The sequence below is a fragment of the Aptenodytes forsteri genome, unplaced genomic scaffold, assembly GCF_000699145.1.
Source record: "Aptenodytes forsteri isolate BGI_AS27 unplaced genomic scaffold, ASM69914v1 Scaffold256, whole genome shotgun sequence".
NCBI lineage: Eukaryota > Metazoa > Chordata > Aves > Sphenisciformes > Spheniscidae > Aptenodytes > Aptenodytes forsteri.
Window position 1 is genome coordinate 4,182,604 of NW_008795021.1, and position 17,649 is coordinate 4,200,252.

General features: G+C 36.5%; 1 protein-coding gene across 1 annotated transcript in view; it reads right to left on the reverse strand.

Annotated features, from left to right (window-relative positions):
- The window catches only part of ADGRB3 (adhesion G protein-coupled receptor B3), a 293,354-nt gene that overhangs the window by 107,851 nt on the left and 167,854 nt on the right, over positions 1–17,649 (reverse strand). The window lies entirely within an intron of this gene.

The following is a 17,649-nucleotide window of genomic DNA, read 5'->3' on the forward strand; positions in this document are numbered from 1 at the left end:
TTTCCCCCCCCCCCCCCTTGTGTGTGTGGCTAGTTTAAAGGCAGATGGTTCTCAAACGTCTGTCTGGGAGATGCCGGATCTCCTGTTCTGGTGGCTATTTTTACTGAGGATTTTGGGGTTTTTTGGTTGTTGTTTTTAGTGATCAGCCTTAGAAATTTCACCCTGGAAACGGCAGCATCAGATGCCTCCAACTCTTGCCTTAGCTCCAGCAGAGGGGTGGATTTCAGTACGGCAGCACACAACATCACCAAAGAGACACACGAGTTCGCCCTCCAGACATCACTCAGTCAACTCGCCTTTCCCTAGCTCCCTCCCCCTTCTCGATTTCTTTTTCTTGGGGTGGCAGCACCACGCTAACCCCAAGCCAAAGCGATCATTTGCTGGCACCTTTCACCAACCGCCCCTAAACAAAACAAGATGATTAACACAGCCCCCAAATTCAATTAGACATTCAATATGCTAATGCAAGGTCTAAAACCCACCCCAGCAGAACAATAAAAATGGTATCAACCCACGTTTTCTTTGTGCGGGCAAGGAGAGGGAGAGACAAAAAATCATCTCTCCTTTTTCCTGAACTGCAGTGGGGGGAAAATAATTTCTACAGGCAAAAGGGGTTGGTTTCAACTGAAGCAAACCTATTATCTTTACATATGTTATGTTTAGAGAACAAGAATTGGGTTTCTTTCTTCTTTTTTCCCCTCCTTTCATGTCCAGGGAGCAACTGCAGTGACTCTGCTGCCAGCAGCAGCATGCGCTGTCAATTCCTGTCCATTTCACCTCAGGTCACTAAATGACTTGAAAAAGAAAAACAAAGGTGGAAGAAACAAGGTGGGGGAATAATAATTTCCAGTCCCTGTGATCACCCTTGTTTCATCTCTTCTGCCTCGACAACCCACCTTTGTGAGTGATTCTATATGCCAGGACCCTCACGCAAAGGCAGTTTATCCTAAGCTTGCTCTGAGAATCCAGTTCACCCCAGCCCACCTCGGCATTTTGCACCATTAGTTTTTGAACACACCCCAGATGTAACCCTTACACACTGTTGTCTTCAGAACAGTATCCTGCAATAAACAAAATGAACAGCAACTGAGGGAAACAATTGAGAGAAAATCACCAATTCTTCAAGCCACTAAAGCTATCTATTAGCTTTCCTTCACAAATTGTGTCTTTCAGAGAGCCATAGGCTAAATCAACATCCATTTTGAAAAATACAGTTACATATTCTAAGTTCTGAAGCATTATCTTCTGGATAACTTAACCAATTTATTTTATTAGCTTTCCTGTCCCTTACCTTACTGTGACACATAGTTAAGGCCAAATGGAATGCATTTATCTGTGCTGATTAAATATTAAAGAATGATAGCTTAAGAGAAATTGACATGTTTTAAAACAAAAGGATGATATTATTCATCCTGAGAATAAGATTTAATATATTGAATTCACCCTATGCTTAAAAGCACTGGATGCACGACACATAGAGTTAGCACTAAATCCTTGCAGATGGTGTCCAATGCACAGAGTTAGACAAGTTCTAATTATAAAAGGTAGACAAACACAGAGACCAGTTTAATTTAAAACAAAACATCTGTTACAGTTATAATTATATTTAAATTAGTATAAATCATGAGCAGTCCACCAGGTTTAGAGGGGCTCATTCTGTTCTTCAAGTCACTCGTGCAAATACAAAATTCCAGTCATACATTAGCTGAGCAGTTCACTGTTGTACTACGTCACCAGGTATTACAAATACACTACGTATTTTGCAAAACTTCTTGAATACTACTGAAAATTTTAGTGGAATTTCCAAAAGCACTCTGAAATGAAGAAAGTGCTCTAATTGAATTTAGCAATAAGACATCCATTGACATGGCAGGAGCAGAGTCAGTCTAATATAGACACTTCTTACATTTCATTGTTAATTTTTTCAGTGATACACTTAAATTTCTTGCCTAGCAGCATTACATTTGAATATGTAACAGATGAAAATTCAGTGATTGAATATGGTCTACCTCTCTTTTCTAACCAACGCAGTTAAAAATAAAACAAGTCTCATTAATAAATAAATTTGTAGCCTGTTGAAATGATGGCTAACAGAAGCTGTGTAGAATGTTACACTAAGTCCACGAAGAGGATGGAATAATGAGCAGAATCCAGAAGAAAAGTGTAACTGTGATTTGTTGCATGATGCTCATGCCTGCAGAACAGTAAATGTGTGATTACTAACTCACTCAGAGATGCTGGACATTTTGACTTGCCAACATAAAATCAGTATTTGGTTTTAGGTATAAACTAAATAAGGAATGGAAATATGGAGCTAAAACACATGTACTGTATTTAGTACATCTCAGTGCTACACTTTTTATGAAGTTCTCCATCTATGATCTGTTCCTTTTATAATGCAACTCTTCTGGGCCAATCAGATTCTATCCCATATTTGGAAGTTTCATTCCTTTTTGGTGTGATTTTCTTTAACTATGTGTCTAATGTTTAGGGTTATCATATGACTATGCAAAAGAGCACCTATTATTCCTGTGGATCTTTCTTATTATGCAGAAAGCTATAAAGGAGTGCCAGGTACTATTAACAATGTTCTATTTATAGCAAGGAAAATTATCAAATTGAAAATACGTAGCAAATATAGAGTTAGGAGCATGCCCATTATTGGCAATTTTGTACTGTTCCACTGAGCTACAGATGATTTAATCAGCCTGGCAGAATTCCCATGATATAAGTAAAGGAATTCCCAAGAAGCATAGATTCACCATTGCAGGTCCTGTGTCATCCTGCAGCTGAGGCAGGGGAAAAAGCAGGGGAAGCAGGGAAGTAGGGGAAAAAGGCTAAGTAGGATGTAATTTGGGCCTGTGGATCTATGGCTAATATGGCATAAGCACCAAAAAAAACCCTCAGCTCCAACATTTGCCTGTGACTGTGTCCTTCTCAGATTAGTCTTACAGTTAGAGGAATGCTGGAGTGTCTTTTCAAAACCCTAATGTAAACTTCTTAGTTCTAATCAAGAATTGGTAACATACCGTGCAATGAAAATGATGGCCAAATGATGTACAGAAAAGTATTTTAATCGTGTATGATATAGAGGAAATAATGTGATTTTTACTCTTTAATAATGTTTTATGCAATATTGCCTGATATAAAAGTGATGCTCAGTACTGAAAACAATGATATGACTGTCTCAGATATTGAAATCGAAGTGTACTTTATAGGATAGGAGCATTTTTGTAGAGTAAAAGATTCTTTCACAGACACAACTTCCAATCTGACATACACTGATGATCAAGCCACGTTTGATATGCTAACAACCGTGTTTTCCTTACTTTGCAGTATTTTTCTTGGTCTCATGACACGGTTTACCACTTACTATTGACATATTTTGTTAAAATTAATAATATACATGTCTTACTAATTGCATTGTTTTGTCTACTTTAACATATTGATGAATAAAAATCAGCTATGACACCGCTGTCAAAACCACTCACTTAGTAAAGGACTTCACCTCATAACGTACACTGTCTACCTTATTAGTTTATTTTGAAGAATTTTTTTCAAATGAAAGATTTTTTTTTTGCAGGGAGATGCTGTGAGGCAGAAAAAGGAAGTTAACAATGCTGTTAGCTATTTTTTCCATTCTGGCAACTAGTGATCCAAGTAGTTGCCCGGGTTTTGATCATCATGATGAAAAGTTAACATCTTGGGCATACATATATGATAGTAGCTTACTTTAGTAATTTCTTTAATGATTGATATCTGTGCTTAAAGTAGGATGAGAAACCTTTTTGACCGTTAAGTTCATTACTTAAATAGCAGCAAGAAGCTGTTATTTAAGTATTTAATAACAGCTTTGTAGAAAGCAAACTACACAGAAGTTAAGAAATTATAATATTATTTCTCCCGAGATAATTTTAATTCTCCCCACTCTTGGGTGTGTACATTATTATACATTTTTTTCTGTTCAACTAGGTGCTGTTTTTCCTTTAGGACAGACTTTTGTATTCCAACTCTATTCTCAGTAAAGAATGACATATAATGATGAGAAGCACAGGAAAAATGCAGACATAAGAATTTTTTAGCCTAGCAAAAGATGGGAAACAAGCTCATGGCCTTTATGAGTAGCAGGTTATGTACATCATTTTGCCTGTTCAGATGTGCTGGCTGGCACATTAGTGAAGATAAAGTCCTTCCAACACCTGCTTACTTCTTTACACCTGGACCTAAAATCCCAGGGAAGCCATAGGGAAGGCTCAACTGCAGGAGTTTCCTTTCAGTTGTGCGTGTCCATATGTCTGAGACGTGACTTAACTTTTAGTATGCAGAATTTCTACTGTGATCAATCTTATCCCTACCAGTAGTATACGGCAACATCTGGTTTATCTCCACAGTTTTTCCTAAAGTAAAAAAAAAGGAAAGAAAGAAAGAAAAAGAAAAAAAAAAAACCACAAAGAAAAGGTGGATTCAAACACACTTTGCTTAATAATGTCACACATAAAACTAGTGTAACAGAGTATTGTTTACCCTAAAATTGTTAATATGATTAACATTATGTCATTATGACTTAGGGCTTTTCCCCCCTCACACAATTTAGAAAAAACTAATGCATGAAATCATGGAAATGAAAAGAAACAGAATGGACAAAAATAGCTGCCTTATGACTACATGTCTAAAATACCGCAAATGCCCCAAAAAAGATGTCTGAATTTGTGTGGTATCAGAAGAAAAAGCTGGGTGATGAATATCTTGCAATTGAATCTCCAACCACAATACTATGGGGAGTTCATTTTCCTAAAGAATAAGGCCACTTTTCCAATTCAGGCATTGAATTGTTTATCTTTCCTCAATTACATACTTGTGAATTTATTTTTTTGCCAAAGAAAGTAGAAATCCTTGAAAAATTAATTTTCTTGCTGATATTTATATCAAAAATAAATCCTATTTGAATAATTTTTTTTGTAAAACAAATGTGTATCTGGGCTGGAAACCAAGTTTTATTCCAACGTGATTTAAACCAGATGAGATATTAAACCCTAAAAAGTAGGTTTTATAACACAGCCATTGTAGTTATAAACATACATTGTTACATTAACTTTCTACTAGTGTACAACTCATAGAAAGGTCTGAGAGAAGATCAAAAATTGCCTTGGTTATCAGTAGGGGAAGCTATGGACGTGAGTATTAATGCTTGGGGGAATATTTTATTACTCTTTATAACTTTCCTGTCCATACAATTTAAGGTATGATCTAGCGCGCAGTGTGCATAAGCTGTGCTGTAATCAATAGTTGCCCTGTCATTAGCATATTGCAAGTGTATCAAAGTGGAAAAGGAAAAGAAATTCTAAAGGACTGATATGATAAAAATGGGATGAGACAAATATTAGGAGTTTCCTGCCTCCTACTGCATAGTTCTTGATTACTGGTGCTCTGTACTACTGCTATAACGCAGACTTATCATTGTTGGAGTTACCGGATCCATTCATGTTTTTTAATAACATCAGACAAACTCCAGTCATTCAGCTCTATTTCTGTATTTTAAGGAGCCTAGTGGATGGACATTTGAGCAAGACCATTCTCTCCCCTTTCCCAAGATTACAGAGAAAATCTCCTAAGAGGATGAATATTGGTGCATCAGAAAAATTGAGGGAAACCAATCGCTTTCCATAGCTTCATCTCTGTCTGACCCTGTAGATGCTCTCAAAGAAAGTAGCATAGAAGTAAATACTGGGCGTTCCTGTTATGTACACACTGCCAAAGGATGTAGGTATCTGCTGACGATTTATGAGAACTATGACTTCTTTCCCCGTGGACCTCCAGGATGAATGGAGCAGACAAGAGGCCACACTTCCCTTCCAGGATATCTTGTCCCAAGATGAGGATTTCCTGGAAACTACAGGAGGCAACAGAGTGATATTTCTTATTTTCATAAGAATAATAATTGAAGCAAACTGGTCAACTCTACTGCAAATTCTACAGTGAATTGCTGTCTCCCTTTCTGATGAGGTCTCATTTATTATCAGTCTGTACTCTAATTTTGTCTTTCATTTCAATACAGTTTTGCTAAGTTTGTTCACTGTGAAAGGGAGATATAACTGATAATGCTGAATGACCAAGACAACAAGGACCATGTTACATTTTGCAAGCATGCATTACTTAACTGTGGGTATGTTTAGAGATCAGGCTCTTCATTTAAGTTGATGTATGATGTATTTGGTTTCTTGGGGCAAAGTCATATAGCGACTTGCTATGTTAAAATGTATATTCTCAAAGTTTGCAGTAATGCGTTTAGTAGCATTTTGGATACGTATGAAATTGCTCAGTTTCAACTAGGTTAATTCTATAGGATAACATTATCAGATATGTAGTAGAAAAGAAGATAGACTTCCACAAATATTTTATTAGCTTTCACTCCTCGTGAAATCAGTAAAATCTTTCATATTTGTTTGTTCAGACTGTATTAATATTTGTGTAGGTTTATGGTGATCTAAGGAAACATTGCCATATAGTGTTTTCCCAATGATCAACTTGTGAAATCTTTCACACTGTACTATTATTCACAGGGACTCCTAGCAAAAAGGTTCCTTGTAAATTGTATATTGCCAGGGGCTTGAAACGATTAGGGGCTCAGAGGTTTATCCTGGAAATTAAGAATGTCAAAGCTTGGATCAGGGTTGTAGCTGTCGTTAATGTTTCTTCCAAATGACAAGATTAGCAATAAAGCATAGTATCATTAGTTCAAGTTTCAAGGCCAGCTATGACCAGCAGGGAGAGGAACAAGTGTGAAAGGGAATTGATGAGAGGAAGAACAGAGGCTGGGCTTCCATCACTGTTACTGTTACAACATCCTATGCTCTTCTAGATTGAATGGCCAGATAAAACTAAAAATAATACATGTACAGCCTCCTCAGAGAGTGCTTTGAATTAGGCTCCAGAGATGCCAACCATGGGGTAGGAAGAAAGTTAAGCTACAAAATGAGAATGGCAGAAGCAAACACGATAAGCAGTCAGGCACTGAAATGATGCTCATTGCTCAGGTTATGCAAAAGGGAGCTGAGTTCTCTTTTGGAGCTAGATGTGTACATGCTACCTTTCAAAATCTGAAGTTAGGTTTCACATCAAAGATATCCAGTGGAGAGTCCCCATTTTATCTAAAAATTCAGTGGCTGTGAGACAGAAGAGGTGAGTTCAATTTCCTTCTCTGCATGAGGGGTGTTGAATAGATATTTTACAGCTGATCATCTAACCCCGGACTACAGTATATTCTTGTGTGAGAGTACCCTCACTCCTTCTTGCTGAAGCAGGTGCTCAGTGAACAGAACTATGCATTGGGCCAGAAGGTGAAGAAAAGCATGGACTTTGTAGCCATGCTGCAGGAAGACAAGGGTTGGCACCTGCATTCCAGTTCCTGCTCCACTCAGTATTACTCAGCAGATTGAGCAGTCAAACATCAGTGTTACATGTTCTCTGAAGATCCTCAGGTTTCATACATGTTCCTTCATATCTTAGCTGCATGACTAAGAACCCTCCTGGTTATCAGCTTCTCCTCCACTGGATCTTGTGAGAGCACCTGCTGCTCCTACACAATCCTATGTGTATCCTACTACTCTGTTACCTGTTGTGTTCTCTGAAGAGCATGCTGTGGAGCTATGGCAACTGCAGCTAAGTTGTCTCAATGTCCAATTTTATAGAAAGAAATAAAGACTTTTTTCTATCCACTTGCACTTTGAAAACAAACTTAATTCAAGCCAGGCTGAGATAAAACAAACAAACAAACAAACAAACAAACAGTAGGACATGGTTACAAATTTTTATAAAAGACACAAACAAAGAAATAAAATAAAACTGACTTTTGCTCTACTGACACTGGGATTATGTCAAGCAGTATGTCTCCCCTTTTATCCAGATATTATTCTGAAAGATTTCCTAAACATGCATTTCAGAAAAAAGTTCTATTTTCTGTATAGATTAGGCCTAAGGTTATGTCCTTTTCTTTGCGTAAGACACTTGCTCTTAGTAACCAATCCTCTTCTGTAAGTCCTCCCCAGGAGTCTAAACAGATCTAATCTGTTTTTCCTCAAATGGATTGATTTCTTTCTTATTCGGGAGATAATCTGGCCATCTCTCTTAATTAAAATCAGTATTTTCTTCTTCCTTAGAGAGGTCTCTTTGATAGATCAGATGTTATCTTGTGTACCTGACTGGCCAATTAACAACTGCTTCAATAAGAGTAATGCTTATCTCCCTATTCTCTCTTTGGTGAGTCAGAGTGCACCCTGACTGAACCTGCACCAAATCTTTTATTATTATCAGTCTGCACATTAAAAACACATTTGATACAAATACCTCAATAGGAAAAAGGCATGTAGCTTGCTATTGGCTCTTGACTGAGATCAGACACATACTAATTAGCCGGTTTGAGGTGACATGGGGTTTGTAGTGATTGATGCTTAACATCTTCGGTTGGATATCTTTTCTTCAGTGAAAACCTTAACTACAGATTGTAAAAGTGAGTAATTTTTCCCTTTCAGACAATCAGTATTTAGTTTTAATATAAAAGAATAAGACTAAAGGTGATCAGAGGGAATTAGAGAAGCTTCCTTATTCCAAAATACCCTACAGCCTGGAGATTAGGTCATTCCTCCTGAAAAGGTTCTGAATTTTGCAAGCACAGATGAGACCCGTGGGTGAATTTTCTAACCATTGAATTATTGGACAAAAGAACTATAGTATAGGTCTTCATACATGTGCTGTCCATGTTTTATTTAGCAACAAATTCACTGCTAAGTCAAGGCCACAGTCAAGAATGACACAGAGATGACCTGTTTACCTATCTTGATGGGAGTTAATGCTGAGGTTCTTCTGAGCATATTAGAATGAAGCCTTGGTGGCCAAGCAGCTTAACATAAAACGCATAAGAACCTCTGGATTTAGGATTCTCCAGAGTTGTACGGTGACTGGAAAGGAGGTCTGAGAAAGTCCATTAAGGATTGAGGTACCTATAGTGGCATGTATCTGCCTATCTCATACAATGACTGAGACTTTAAAATGGGGCAATGCAACAAATCTGTGCAAGCAGTTGAGATGCAGTAACTTTGTATATGCCTATCTGATAGCAAATGTAATGCAATATAGCTAAACACAAAGCTTTCTTACAGTGTTGTTTACGATCTGATTAAGAAACAAAACTAAACAACCCAGATGTTGCTAAAGCTGATAGATGCAAGCTGTACATTGAAAACTATAATTCGTGGAGCTAACATTATAAAGTAATGCATCTTTTTGTCTTAATGATTTTCACTTTTTTTTTTAAGATGTATGAAAATCATTGTGATTAGAGTCAAATAAATTCAAGTACAGATTTAGGAAATGGAGGCTCTTTTGTTAAAAAGAAGATGTAAGAGGCACCTCCTTAATGTATACTTTAGACTCTTCTGAGCCGGTCTTAGGTCTGACATTCTTGCCTTTCAGTAAAGCTTATTACCTTAACATTTATTAATGTGGCTCCTCAGCTTCCAGATTCAAAAGGGTTTGAATGTAGCCACTTTGGAGTGCAGTTATGCGAACTACTGCTCATCTGAATCTTCCTGAGTGGATGTATTTACTGACCAACTGCCCAGTAAAGTAAATTACACTTAATTGACCCACTTTTTAGTACCACTTCACACTTATGTAACGGTAGTGTTGCCTAAAACAAAGTCAGCTGATAATGATAATTTCTGGAGATAACACCTAAACAGTTACACTGTGTTTTTTGCTAGGAGTGACTAGTACAGAGGCTAGAAGAAGGAGGTGTGCATCACACTGTATCACAGCAGATGAAAACAGAGGCTTCCATATTTCATCTGGAAAATGCTGGGAAAAAGAATGAGGGTCTGCACTGTGCCATGTCTGGACAGTAATCTTTATGTACCAGGGATTGTGCTGACTGGGCAGCGTGTTGCAGAGGAGGCCACTGTGGTGCACAAAGTCCAGTGGATTCTGTGGACATGCTCTGAATTTGATCTGCACATGTGCAATATCTGATGCATCCACAACGCAACAGACAATTTGCATTTGTAACAAGTGTATATCTGGAAGTCCCAGAAAAATTTACTGCACTGAACAGTGGCACTACAGGATTTAAGTCCTCTTACTCCTCTGGTAAATCCATTTCAGCTAGTCACATGTCAGCTAGATTGTGTGTTTAGACAAATGTGACTGATGGCATTAAAAACTATATCAATTGGTTAAGAGGTTGGATAAGTGCTTTTATTTCACAGTCTAAAAAAAAAGAGATAGAAGACATGTTGGAGAGTATGTGCCTTAACTAGATGCCAAAAAAAGCCTGTCTGAACAAATGAGAAAAGCTAGTAGCCTATCTACTTTCTTCCATCTCCTGATAATATTTTTTGTTTGTGTGTGGCTTCCTTGTGGGAAACAGCACAAGAAGAATTCCTGATGCTCTGCAGGTGCAGGGGTTGTAATAATGGGCTTGTCTTCTGTGGACTGACAAAGTTGGTGTACTGTCTGGCTTTCACGTATGGTAGAAATGGACTGAAAAAAGTGTCCCAAAATAATCAGTGTTAATACATTAATGGTCTACCCACGTTACATAACACCTTTCATCTGAAAGCCTTAAAACACAGAGATGGACAGTGTCATCCTGAATCTCAACACTGGGCACAGGAAAATTAAGAGACAACCCTAGGACTCAAGGCCAAAATAAAAATGCAAAGGTAAACTGCTTCTAGGCTGAAAAGAAAATGCAACCAAATACAGTGCTATATTTGTTTCCTTCTATCTCTGTATGGAGGTCTCATATACTATTTTTGATGTTTACAACATTACATCGTATAGAATATTGAAAGTATATGTATCTAAAAACATACACCAGTAACATTATTCGGTTAATGCTGCAGTTTTCGCAGAATGAAATCAACTCTCATTGGCATGAAAGGCATATCACAAGCTGTCTGTCTGTCTGTCTGTGATATGTCACATAGATGTGGCATGTTTTAGTTGAAAACTCCATATCTGAAATGCCTTTCCCTTCAGTCAGACGTAGTGTTGCAAGTAGAAATTGCTACAGCATCTTCTTAAATTTTGAAGTAATTTGCATTCTGTTATGTTCTCACACTACTTGATGTTTTAAAAGTGCAATAAATAAAGAATACAATTAATTTAGATTACATTACTCGATCTGAATTATATACCGATTATTTAGTACATGAAGCTTATTAGCTAGAATATATCTCCTAGAAATTACATAATGATGAGTGCAATTGCAATCATTGTCTGTGCATATATAGTATTCAGGGAATGTCATGAATCCACTTCATGTCAGTGCATGCTGTATATTGATTGGACCTGTCAACTTCAATGGAGTATCCTCAGTATAACTCGCATCAGAACCTGGCACTATATTTTGATCTCTCAGACAGCTAAATGATATCTAAAATTACACAGAAGCAAACATCTTTCTATTGACTATGCATTGGAGAAACCTCATGTGTTTATTTCAATTCAAAGATGCTAGAGCATATCAAGCGCATGATGTGTTCCTCAGTTATATTAGTTTTCGGCAGGGGTTTGGAAATAGCAAACCAGAAAATATGACTATGCCACTCTAAAAAAGTCTATGGTATGCCCACATTTTGAACACAGTATGCAGTTCTGATCTCTTCCTAGCTCAAACAGATCTAGTGAAACTAGGAAAGCTATAGGGAAAGGGGATGAGGTGACAGAAGATATGGGACAGCTTCCATAAGGTAAGTCCCTCCAGTCTGGGTAAGAGGTGGTCAAGGGAAGTCTGATAAAGGTCTGTAAGAGTGCCACGGTGAAAATGAACCAGAAATGATTGTTTGTTGTTCCTTGTAATATAAGATCTAAGGGCATTAAATGAAATTATTAGGCTGTATATTCAAAACAAAAAATAGGAGGCATTTTTTCTCACAGGGTGTAGTTAAACTGTGGAAATCATTGCCACAGGAGGTTATAAATGACAGAAGATTATGCGAACTGAAAGAGCGATCAGATAAATTCACAGACAAAAATATCTTTTAAGGCTACAGCACACAACGATAAAAAATCTGACTGTACATCACAAGCCTGTTGGAATTTGGAAGGCATACCAGGGGAATTTCTACTAAATGAGTACCTTGTTCTTAAGCACTCTTCTAGGCATCTGTTAACAGCCACTGTGGCAGGCAGGATTCTGGGACTAGATTAATCTTTCACCTGTTCAGCCCAGCTTATACTTTAACTATTATTCCTGGTTTAAAATTTTTGCTTTCAAATTAATCACGTTTCAGTTTGCTGGTTGTTCCACATTGCATATGCATATTAAACCCAAAACATAATGCTGAGACAGCAGTATCTTAGCTGAGCCTCAATATAATGTTGAGGTACTATGACATCCTAAAGTTACAAATTGAATTTCTTGGCATCACATAAGTGGACATTGAACAGAATTAAATCTTTATTGCTTTGCATTAACATTTTATCTCATATGAGAGAGAATTTCTTATTTCCTTAATTTTATAGTGTAGAATTGGGATTTTACAAGTGTACTCACATCCTGAAATATTTCATAGTATTCTATCAAGATAGATAGAATACGTATGTGTGTGCGTGTATATATATTGTAGACATAGATAATAGGTGTTACAATGGTGATACTTGTCATTGTATCTCATCTGATTTTGGTACACTTCATAAGGTCTACTTTTAGATTTACCCTAATGATGGCTTCTTGGTTTTTATTCTGTGCATGATCTTAACTGTTAAGCACTTACTTACAAAAATATTTGCTTCTTTTCTTCACAATGTTGCCTTTCTCTACATAAAAATATACCTCCTGACCCTTAGAATGGTCAAGTTTTAATCCCAAGCCAGTAACATCTATTCTGTATTTTAAAATGTCACTGCTTTTAAGTCCAATACCTAGCAGTCCTGCAGGGCTAGAGGCAATAACTTGTAAAGGGATAAATTCTCAACTTTCCAATTGGACACACAGACCTTGCTTCTGAACCTGTAGGGTTGTCAGCTATCAAACTTTGAAGTCATGACATTTTAAAGAAAATGTACGAAGGAGTTATTTTTTAGGAACAGAAAACCATTTTTAGCTTACTTTAGAAAGTTTTTACTGTTCTTTTTTGCCCTATGCTTTCAACGAGTAAGATATCTAGTTTTACAGGTGGATGCGTATGAAAATAGTACTAGTAAATGCTTTAAAGAGTCTAACTTATTCTAAAGGTTATGATATAAATCCACGCAAAGATATTAGCACTTGTGGAAAAATGGAGGAATCAAACACTCAAGGTCAGAAATACAGAAACAATGGCCTCAGCTGCAGCTTCTCTTATGGTTGTGTTTTAATGTCTAGTGTCTTTTTAGTTTTCCAGCCATCTTTTACATTAAAATTAACTAAAATAATTGCAGCATTAGTTGAATTAAGCCATCCTTAATTTTCAATGATATGTTAATTGGAATTTCTTACAGATTCCTATAAGAGAGTTATAACAATACTAGTACTAGTACTTTAATTCTTGAGGAGATGTTAAAAAAAAGTCTGCTTTGGAAAAATATTAGTTCACTTGCTTTAAAACCACAAATATTTTACTGCTCCATAGTTCTAAGTTTCACAAATTCCCAATTTTGAACTCAAATATATATAAAAATAAAAATTAATAGATTTTATACAGAATTAATTCCACTTCTACTGAACTAACTTCCCTTCAAAGTTTGGTTTGTTTTTAACTTTGGCAATTTTAAATCTGAAATAACTTTCTCTCTGTGACAAAATTCGGATTTTTAGTGTAGGAAATGGAATTCAGAAATGCCATAATCCATTGCTTCTCTAAGCACGTGGTTCAGCATAATGTTTAAATATATCTATAACTTCTTATGCCAGTGATTTCAGTAGATTTACTCATATACTCAAACGTAGTCACATGCTCAACTTTGTTGTAAAATCACAGACATTTCCATCTCAGTATTACAAAATATTGATGAATTAAGCCTCAAAATAGGCCTTTAAAGTAAGTAAGGATCACTGGTCACATATTCCAGATGGCAAAATTCTATGCTGTTGTACTAGATAATCAGAGCAGATCCTTCTGTCCTTTAAATCATAACAAACTTTAAAAAATGTAAGGACTATGCATATTACATTGTAACTTAGGCTATGGAAGATCTTTCTTCTTGAATTAATTACTCATGCAAATAATTGATGAATATAGTATCAGTATAGTTTGTATTAATAATATAAATTATTATTCATGAATAAGCTCATACTACATCAAATAAAAAACTTTAAACAGATTTGTGTTAATTGAATGTCTTTTGCAACACTTAGCAAAATTAGGAATCAATTCCAACTCAAATGCAAATAATAATCAAAATCACAAAAACATAATTCTCTATCAAAACATGTTTTAAATGTCCCTCTGTACATGTAAGGTAATTCCTTTCTGTTATCAGCCCTTCCCCTCCAATTTCTAAAAGCAAAATGACTGATAATATATCTTGTCATTTCCATGATCTAGCGCTGTTTAGCTTGATGTTTCTCAAATACTACAGTTCCTAAGAGAAGTCACCTGAAGTCCAGAGTACCTATACAAGGTCATGAGTACGACTTGTGCTGAATATCCAGGAAAAGATTCCCCTTTATTTACTTGTCGACAACATCAATAGGCAATTAAATATTTGCTAGTAGTTGCAAAAAATGTTTCTTTGTTAAGCGAAGTTTGTGCTAACATTGTCCCACTTAATTGTCAGTCATTACTGTTCAATGTCATTGGAAAAGGTATGTTTATTGGGAGAAATCCCAGTAGAAGTCCTGGCAGAAGTCAGCAGATTGCAAGAGAGATCATGCTGCAGTGCTTTCTACCTGGATACCATAGTTCTTCTGTGAGTGAAACCATGTGAAACTCATGAAATGTTTCACTGCCTATGTGAAACCATTCAGCTGGAGAGAGTTCCATGGAAGTAGCTACTAGAAAAAATGGACGCCTACATTTGAGAGAAAATGTTATTGATGCCGCTGCCCTTGTGCTACCCATGGTGTAAAAGTAAGAAGTGTGGCATGAAAGGGAGGACTTATTGACAGGGCATTGCTGGGGATACAAGGATGGGGATGTTCAAGAAGGACCATGGCCAGGATACTGGAGCAGCCAGGAGGAAAAGAAACACTGCAGTACTTGAGCTGGGTGTCAGGAAAAAGGGAAGCTTATTGCATAATGCCTCTGTGTATATTCTGTCCAACAAATTCTTTTATGTCTGTACAAGGCAGATGGCACTTGAATTAAAGGTTCTGTAAACTTTCCCAAAACATCTTTGTGATTTCTGTGTTCAGCATGTTTATGTACCTCCCCCTGCAAATTAACAGGTTTTCCAATATTTTACCCTTATTTAACAATCATGCATGGGAGCTTCTGCTCCATGAATAAAGGGCAAATCCAGCACCACCTGCATGATGTTAATATATGTTTTGGTCAAGCCTATAGGGATTGTGGTATATACAAAGTGTGATGGCAAAACTGAGGAATGGGATAAGAACATGAGGGAAAATTATCTTGGACATGAAGAATAAATATTTAGGTTTTTATGATAAATAAGGTTAATAACAATTTTTGCTTGTAATTGCATTACAAGCTTATGTTGCAGAAAGACATATTGATTCATCTACTACATTAGGAAATATTTTTAGAAGAGCTGTGGATGCCTCTGATTTTAATACTTTCAGTAGTCAATGCAACATCTTAGCATATTTGATTTTTTTTTCCCCTGAAAACAATTTAAAAAAGCATCAGGTCGACTGGGGGAAAAAAAAAAAAGTGTTCACACAGAGAAAAAGTGCAGCAAACAGTTCCTTCTCCACAAGATAAAATAATTTCTAGAATGAGTTATAGATATGTGCTTTTTTTGTCTGAGGCCAATATATTTTTGATATATTTCTTCCAGCAGAAAAATAAATATTAAAAAGGATTTTTTAAAGTTAATTAGAAAAAAATAACAAAACTATTGGAATAGGAATTTATCTTGAATTAAGGAAAAGAGGTGTGTTCGTAAGCACATTTTCCTCAAAACACTTAATTTCTGATTTAAACATAAATTGATGTAGACCTTCAATCAACTCTGTAAAAATTACTTTCTGTAAAAATTACTTTAGAGAGAAATGTAAAGATTCAAAAAATAGCTGCAACATTAGACTTCATCGGTGCTTCAAAAAACAGTCTGCCATTAAATCTTGTGTTTTCCTCTCAAAATTAAATTGTTTACAGAGTATTTTTGTTCCTTAAACTGACAAAAGAAACCTCGATATACGAGACACATCACTGTTCATACAACTGAGATTCTGAGCACACACAGAGTTGTGTATGCAATGTTATACATGTAGATAGTCCCGTCTTTACATGTGTAAGTCACTGAAGGATCTGGTTCTAATGCTACCATGTATATAAAACTGTGGTTTTGCCAGCTGCAATGTAAACGACAATGGCAACCTGGTTTTAGGTTGCTTACTCCTGTAGATAGTGTCATAGAATTTGTATAAAAATGTATCTGAGTATTTGCTAATGTAGACAGCACACAAGTCTGCTTCTTTATCTGTACTCGTGTTTACAGATTTCCTGTGAAATTGCTGCCAGAAACTACAAAGGTCACATTAAAATTTTGTGAAGGTGTTTCTGGGTATGTTGCCTCTGTGTCCATGAGGCAACATATCAAATACTGCCATAAATGCATGTACTGTAAACACTGCTTTCCATGACAAGTAAGTTATTATATTAATGAAGGGAAGAGGCCTCCAGCTATCTTGTGACTCCTACATTTTTCCTTTTACCAGTTTGGAGTCCTTTCATGAATGTGCAGCATGCTCTATATGCTGGAGGACTAGAATCATTGTTTTAACTGTTCCTTTTTTCTTCTGGGTAAATGAAAGAAGGTTGTTGCATAAAAGAAGAGACAGTAAATAAAATTACCAAAGCTTTCTTTTGGAAAAGCAAACTCCTCACTACCTCCCAAGGGAATTATATGAAAAGCTTATGCAAACAGATTGTGTATATTTTTATGATTCAAGCTATGAAGTTACAGCCACATATGGTATTTCATTTTGTATTCACTATCAACCACAATTGCTCCTCTTTCCAGCTAATCTTTCATCTCTGCAGCTCCTCTTTGGAATCTCATTAGATTAATAGGTCACTAAAACATTGTTTGATCATATTTCTCAACCACCTTCATCAGCTTATGAGTCAGCCCTGCAACATATGAAAGCAAGATCATTTTTGCACTCAATTCCTCTAACATATTTTAAATATTTAATGCTAAGTAAAGATCTATTCCTTCCCACCTTCCCTTCTGTGTCACAAGGTAGTAGGTATTTTAATTCAAGACTAATATGAAAAACAGCAAACTACTAAATAGCAAACCACTACTGTGGTGAATTGAGTTAAATCCAGTCACAAGTGGTGTTCCCCAGGGCTCAGTTTTGGGGCCAGTTCTGTTCAATATCTTTATCAATGATCTGGATGAGGGGATCGAGTGCACCCTCAGTAAGTTTGCAGACGACACCATGGTGGGCAGGAGTGTTGATCTGCTCGAGGGTAGGAAGGCTCTGCAGAGGGACCTGGACAGGCTGGACCGATGGGCCCAGGCCAACTGTATGAG